The following is a 7,990-nucleotide window of genomic DNA, read 5'->3' on the forward strand; positions in this document are numbered from 1 at the left end:
TCCCATTATTCATGGAGTCTATAATTTACAGTTTGCCTACCTGCTACAATTTATTTGTAACCTCAAAGTCAATACTTTCTCCATCATTCATAGATATGCAGACTGGTAAAAACTGAGTTGCCCATTCCCATCTGAAGGCAACATTCTTGTTGCTTCACTTCTCATAGCTGTGTCCTTTCTTTGTCTATTTAGTGCTTTTTGCATTTTTGTGCTTTTTGTTGGTGATTTCAATGCTTAAAATAGTCCCCAAGTGTATCATCATGCTATCTTCACAAGAAGACTGTGAAGTGCCTTGTGTGTGTTAGATTAAGATTTGTTAAGGCATGAGTTGTAATGCTTTTGGCTATGAATTACATATTGTATGTAGATCTAGAAGGTGATAAATTGATCAGCTGATGAAAATGTTGTGACCAGAAGCTAAAGAACTTAATCATTTATTTCTTCTAAGTGCAGTAACTCATCATTGGATAACTCAGTGTAAAGAGTAACTTTATAGAACATAACTACCATCAATAAGGTAACTGAATAACACTTTTGTGCCAGAGAGGCCTTGCTAAGTGTTCCAGTTTTTGTTTTTGTTTTGGTACGGAGGTCTGAATTCAGGGCCTCATGCTTGCTAAGCAGGCACTCTACCACTTGAGCCACTCCACCAACAAGCGTTCCAGAGTCTAATTTCTAGGAGCTGCAGGCAATGCTTCTGGTAATAAGGATTCATTCCTTAAAGGTCATTTCCACAGGTTGTTGATTATGGATAGCCTGGAATATTTCACTCTATTTCACCTACAACTTTTTTTTTTTTTTGCAGTACTGGGACTTGAACTCAGGGCCTTCACCTTGAGTCACTCCACCAGCCCTATTTTTGTGAAGGGTTTTTCGAGACAGGGTCTCATGAAACTATTTGCCCAGGCTGGCTTTGAACCGTAATCCTCCTGATCTCTGCTTCCTGAGTAACTAGGATTACAGGCATGAACTACTGGCGCCCAGCATCACCACTGACTTCTTGGGCCAGTGTTCAGCGGCTAGTTTCTTTGTAGCCAAGACCATATTATCAGAATCATCTTTTAAAGCTTCCCTTCTAGAATCTTTTTTGTTTTGGGTTGAACTGGGGTTTGAACTCAGGACTTCATGCTTGCAAAGCAGGCACTCTACCACTTCAGTCACGATTCTAGTCCATTTTGCTGTGGTACTTTTGGAGATGGGGGTCTCACAAACTATCTGCCTAGGCTGGCCTCAAGCCGAAACCCTCCCGATCTCAACCTCCCAAGTAGCTAGGATTACAGATAGGATTACAGGTGTCAGTCGTGGGTGCCCAGCTCTCTTCCCACATCTCTTAAGGAATTAAGTTTTTGTTTTGTTTTGTTTTGCAGTACTGGGGCTTGAAGTCAGGGCCTACACCTTGAGTCCACCAGCCCTTTTTTGTGATGGATATTTTTGAGATAGGGTTTCATAAACTATTTGCCCAGGCTGGCTTCGAACCTCAATCTTCTTGATCTCTGCCTCCTGAGTAGCTAGGATTACAAGTGTGAGCCACCAGCACCCTGTTAGAATTAAGTTTTTTACTTAAGGCCTCCTGCTTGCCAGATAGGCATTCCACTACTTGAGCCATGCCCCCAGCCCTTTTTTGCATTAGTTATTTTTCAGGTAGGTTCACCTATTTTTGCCAGTGGCCAGTCTCAGATCATGATGCTATCTATCCTCTCACAGGTGAAATCAAAGGCGAATGCCACCATGCCTGACCTATTGAGATGGTATCTCGCTTTTTGCCTGGGTTAGCTTCAAACTGTGATTCTCCTGATCTCTGCCTCCATGAGGCTGGGATTACAGGCATAAGCCACCACACCCAATTATGGAGCTGATGATATTTTTAGGTTTCTGAGGTTCATCCATATTGTAACATGTCAGTACTTCATTCCTTTTTATTGCAGAATAACATTCCATTGCATGTATATATATTTTATTTATCTATTCATCAGTTAATGTTGATAGACATTTGAGATTGTTTCCCTCTTTCACTAGCATGAGTAATGCTGCTATAGACATTCACATACAAGGCTTTGTGTACAGTTTTCATTTTGCTTACATATCTAAAACAGGGATTGCTGGGTCCTATGGTAACCCTATGCTTAACATTTAAAGAACTGCCAGATTGTTTACCAAAGTGGCTGTGACATTTTACATTTCCATTAGTAATGTATGAGGGCTCCTATTTCTCCAAATCCCTGTCAATACCTGCTATTATTTAACTTTTTGAATATAAAATAAGTTGTTTAGTATTCAATCATAATACACCTAGATTTTTATGGACTGGAAGATGTTCTTACTCACTGACATCAAACTTTAGACTTGAAAATAGTTCAGTCCTATATCTGCTCCCCTCGCTTACTTCCCTTTTTATAATAAGAGTACAGGAATAAGTTAAATCCAAAAATAAAAGTTTTACAGAAGAGATCAGAAGCAGATTTTCTAAGCACTCAATGAAACCACAGTCCCTACCAGAGATCCAGCACTGAAGTTCCCATCAAAGCTCACTTACAGGGCTGATATACTGGCTCAAGTGGTAGAGCGCCTATCTAGCAAATATGAAGCCCTGAGTTCAAACACCAGTACTGCAAAAAAAAAAGTTAATTTATAATGCTTCCTACATAAATGTAACTTCAAACCATAGCTGCAAATAAGACCTATCATCTTCCATTAAAGACCAGCAATTTCTTAGATGTCCCCACTGCTTAAATCCTGCTGTAGTAGAAATAAAAATCTGCATTTAAAAATAAATGCAAAAAAAAAAAGTGCAGAGTGGCTCAAGTGGTAGAGTGCCCGCCTAGCAAGCGTGAGGCCCTGAGTTCAAACCCCAGTGCTGCAAAGAACAAAAAAATAAACATAATACCCTTTAAAGAAAAATAAAAATAAATGCAAAAAGAAAAAAAAAATCAGTACAAAGGCCCAGACTCAGTGTCACAAACATACAAAATACCTGATTGTTTCCTTGCCCCAAACCAGACACAGAGTGCACTGTGCAGCCTTTCCCAGTTCTCCCTATCACTGTTTCTTATGTCAGGGCAGCAAGTAATAGAGGGCAAGCAGCAAATAATAGCATTTACAGCAGCCCCACACCCACAAAAAAGAGGATCTAAAAATATCGGCACCCAGCATCAAGCTCACTAACTCATTTTCAAACAGTAAAAACTGGCATTTTAGTCAAGAAAGGGGTGAGCCATACAGCCCCTTCTGAAATACGTAATTTTTTGCAGTTTTTAGGCTTAATTCTGCCTTTGGGTGAGTTTTTGTTTTGTTTTGTTTTGTTTTTTTTGCGGCACCGGGGCTTGAACTCAGGGCCTATATACCTTGAGCCACTCCACCATCCCTTTTGGTGTTAGTTATTTTCGAGATAGGGTCTTGCGAACTATTTATAGGGCTGGCTTCAAACCACAATCCTCCTGATCTCTGCCTCATCAGTGGTTAGGATTACAGGCGTGAGCCACCGGCGCCCAGCCCTTTGAGTGAATCTTGTCTCTATTCTGCAGCACTAAGTATGGGCCTGCCTCCATTAAGGCACTAGAGTCAACATGCACAAGCACTTCAGCTGCAGTAGGAGAGAGAGATCCATGACCACCAAATCCCCATTTCTACTTGTCCACTCCCTTCCATTTCCCTGTTTAATTAGAGAAAATGATTCCAACTCAAGACAAATTAAGTACATCTTTATAAATATTTCAATCTCTTCTACTATGTGAAGGTGAAAAAGACACAAAAATGTGTAAAATACAGTCCCTGCCAGAAAGGGGTTAGGTCCCACCAAAAGAAAAAATATATATACATATATATTATTATTATTATTACTATTATTATTATTATTATGGCTGTAATAGGGTTTGAAATCAGGGACTCACACTCACTAAGCAAGTGCTCTACCACTTGAGTCACACACACACACAACTCTTTTCTGCTTTACTTAATTTTCAGGTAAGGTCTCACTCCTGCCAGCCTTTTGGATCCAGATCCTTCCTTCCTAAATCTCCTATGTAGCTGTGATTACAGACATGCATCATCATGCCTGATTCCAAAATTATTCTTTTTTCTTCTTTTTTTCTTGGCAGTACCTAGGGGCTTGAACTCAGGGCTTAACACTTGCTAGGCAGGTGCTCTACCACTTGAGCCACTATACCAGCCTTTTTTTTCTTTTAAACCAAAAAAAGCAAATACGAAGCCAATTGTGATGGCATACATTTTGTAATTCCAGCACCTGGAAGGTTGAGGCAGAACAATCAAGAGTTGGAGGCTACCATGGGTCAAAACAAAACAAAAAGAAAAAACAGGGACTGGAGGCATGGCTCAGGCAGCAGAGCACCTTTTTTTTTTTTTTTTTTTTGCAGTACTGGGGCTTGAACTCAGGGCCAACACCTGGAACCACTCCACCAACAAGCCCTTATAGGGTCTCGAAAACTACTGCCTGGGCTGGCTTTGAACCTTGATCCTCCTGATCTCTACCTCCTGAGTAGCGAAGATTACAGGCATGAGCCACCGGCTCCTAGACAGAGCAACTGCTCTGCAAGTGCGAAGTCCTAGTTCAAACCCAGTCCCACAAAAAAAAAAAAAAAAAAAAAACCCACCCTAGAAACAGAGTATTCCCAGGAGCTGAAATGAAGATTTGTAGCACCTAATCACAACTCAAGAGAGATCAAAGTGAAGATCAGGGCATCCCAAACTGGAGCAAAATTCATGAGATTCAGGTGAGATGAACTGGGTAGAGAAATATTATGTATGGAATATTAAGCAAGCCAATTAGTTACTGGGGATTAGGATAAAGTCTGGGGAAGTAGGCTGGAGTTAGCTGGGCAGCAGTGTCTTTTTTTTGGTGGTGGTACTGAGGTTTGAACTCAGGGTTTTGTGGTTGCTTGGAAGGTGCTCTATCACTTGAGTCATACCTCCAGACCAGCAGCAGCACATTAAATGCCACATTAGGATATCAAATCTCATCCCATAAGCCCACAGAAGTTCCTGACTTTGGGTAGCAGCTCCATCAGTCAGTGAAGTCTCTATTTGTTGTCCATAATAGTTAAAAGTGCTAAACTGGAAGTGATGGCACACACCTATATATAATCCCAGAAACAGAGGCAGAAGAATCATGAGTTTGAGGTCATCCTGGGATACACAGGGAGATCCTATCTCAAGAAATCAAAAGTGCTGAAAGTAAATTATGCAAAAATAAAGAAATTAAAGTGGAGAAAGGGTCTGCTAGCGTAACAATAATTTCACTCATTCGCACTAAAAAATGTCCAGTAAAATAGTGTTATTAGCTGCCTTTTTGTAACTGTTGAATCAAGCATTATCATTACTCACAAATATTCATGAGTATTAAAATCATTAAACAAAGACAATAAAAGTTCCTGGATATTCTGATTTCCTGGGGACAGTAGTTCTAACATAGGGACCCAAGTTCAACCAAGCTCAGACTTTAATGGGCCCTTGAACTTCTAAAATTATATGCAAAAATCAGTGTTGAGAATTTGACTAAGGAATAGCTTCTTTCTATATCTTAAAGAGGTCTAATATCCAAAACAAGATAGGGCCCTAACTTAGGGTTACTGTAATTTTAACAGAAACAGCTGTCTCATTTTCCTAAAAGTACACTCTTCAAAGGGGGAGGGGCTGGGACAATTTTGAGAAATTCCTAATATTTTAGTATCTTCCCCTTTCGTGATTCACACCTGTAATCCTAGCTACTCAGAAGGCAGAGATCAGGAGGATGACAGTTCGAACCAGCTCTGGGCAAATAGTTGGTGAGACCATCTTGGAAAAAAACCATCACAAAAAAAGAGCTGGGGGAGTAGCTCAAGTGACAGAGCAAGCATGAGGCCCTAACTTCAAACCCCAGTGCCACAAAAAAAAAAAAGAGTTGCCCAAAGAACTGATCTTACCAAATTCATTAAGGATTCAAAAAATTTAACCTGAGGAAGGGCAATGAAATGAATAACTAAAGACTACTCAACTTCTCTTTCCTCACAAGTGTAATATCAGGCAAACAGCAACAAGCTGCCTGCCTCCTTTGGTTTCAGCATGTCTTCCAAAAGGATTTCCAAATCAAGGAGCTGCTTTCTTTCAAAATTAAACATTCGGAGATGACATGATTCTAACAGAAATGCACAAAGTATTGTTGCTTCATCTCTCAGCCATCTTATGCATGTTTGTATGACTATATACAAGATACCTGTGTGGAGAGGACAAGAGGCCACAGGTAAAAAAGAAACGTGTTTTGGAGCAGTGAGAACCCTTTCTAGATAAGATCTCCAACATCCCTCGCTCTTGGAAAGAAAGAGACCTGACAATCCGTTTTCATAGAGCAAGTATGTTTAGTGTGGTTAAAAGTTAACTTGTCAGTTCAAGACCACCCACAAATAACAAAAACAGGTTTCAAGCTGGGTTTCTTTCTTTCTTTCTTTTTCAATTCTAAACACACTGCTACATTTCCCTTGATCAAACTAACGGAATATTTCTTTAGAAGATAAAATTAATGAAGACATCATCATCTCTCCTAAAACACACACTCCAAAAAGTGCTCAAGCACCAAAAAATTGTACCTCAAAATAAAATTCGGACATTATGGCTATTTAACCAGGTCCTCCGAGAAAAAGCAAACGGTGAGGTCCGCGGAGATCTCAGGAAGAAGGGGCCAAGCGTCTACGACCTGCAAGCCGCGGAGGCTTGGCCTGGTTCCTATTACCTTAATCTTTAGCAGCTAAAAATTACTCCTGGTACGTGTATCTCCCACCTGGGAGCAACGCAACGTACCGGAGACCACCAAGCTGGCACTAGACACGTTTCAGCGCTCCTGATCAGTGGAGCCCAGGGACCTGGTCAGAGAAACAGGTTTCCCGCTACCTCTCAGGCCAGCCCTAGGGCATAGGGCTCCCCGACCCGGCTGCCCTCTGGCCTCCGCGCCAGCATCTGGGAGGCCCGGCGGGAGGCTAGTCAGGACGCTCAAGTGATGTCCCAGCGATGCTCCACCTAATCCCCGGCCCCACGCGCGTCTACTTCAATCCCGCGCCCGCCGCCACCCTCCCCGCGGGCGTCGGGCGGGTCTTTCGGCCCGGCTCCTGTCACTCACCGGCCCGGCCCGGGAAGCGGACGCCCAAGGCTCCCCAGGGGAGCTGGGCCCCCCGGGCCTCCAGGTTTAGGCCCGCCCCCTGGCAGGCAGCGCAGGTGGCTGAGCCCCGCAACAGCGGCCCCGAACCGGCCGCTCGGTCCAGCTCCCGGCGCTGCCCACTGGGTACGGATCAACAACAAGATGGCGGCCAGCCGAGGGGGCGGGGGCCGGGCGTCATAGTAACCAGGATGGCAAAGAACCCGCCCCTAACCGAGGTTATCCCCAATCAACAGCCTCTTATTCCGACGCCGGGAGGAGCACTTTCCACTAACCGGTCGGCTGGCCCGTCAATCAGAGCTTTCCTCTCACACCCCGTGAAGAATGCCTGAGGCACGTGACTATGACGGCACGAGTTGGCGCATGCGCGCCGTTCCCAGAGGTGCTGGTGGCGGAGCTCTTGCTGGCTTCTAGGAGGCCGGGGCGCCCTTGGCTTCCTTGGCTGCGCAACCGCTTGGTGCTCAGCTGACAACATCTTGTCATACTCGCGCTCACACTTAGGGAATGTCAGTGGTGTAGTATTCGCTTTCTTTGTCGCTTACTCTGGGAGTTGGGGTTGACACCCGTTCACTGGTGAGCAAACTGAGGCGCAAGAGGGGAGGCGGGGCCAAGGTCACGGCTACTCTGGAAGTGGAGGCGGTGGGTCTCATACCTCCTCCTACAGCTCCAGGGTATAAAGAGCCTCTTCCTAGCATCTTCCCCAGTCGCGATACATAGCCTTCTGTGCTGCCTCAGCACCTTCTGGCCCCTTGTCCATGCTTGTTCTGCCTGAAGTTAAGTCGGCAGCGCAATCCCTGGCACACAGCAGGCGGCTCTTCTCTGCCCCGGAGCATCTTTTGCTCTGTACTATCA

General features: G+C 43.9%; 1 protein-coding gene across 2 annotated transcripts in view; it reads right to left on the reverse strand.

Annotated features, from left to right (window-relative positions):
- Nucleotides 1-7,299, reverse strand: part of Ip6k1 (inositol hexakisphosphate kinase 1) — a 48,710-nt gene extending 41,411 nt beyond the window's left edge. For both annotated transcript variants that reach the window (XM_074059658.1, XM_020173488.2), the window contains exon 1: nucleotides 7,103-7,299. The gene's annotated coding sequence lies outside the window, so the exon portion shown is untranslated. The remainder of the gene's footprint in view (nucleotides 1-7,102) is intronic.
- Nucleotides 7,300-7,990: the final 691 nt, after the last annotated feature.

Source organism: Castor canadensis, chromosome 17, assembly GCF_047511655.1.
Source record: "Castor canadensis chromosome 17, mCasCan1.hap1v2, whole genome shotgun sequence".
NCBI classification, from domain to species: Eukaryota; Metazoa; Chordata; class Mammalia; order Rodentia; family Castoridae; genus Castor; species Castor canadensis.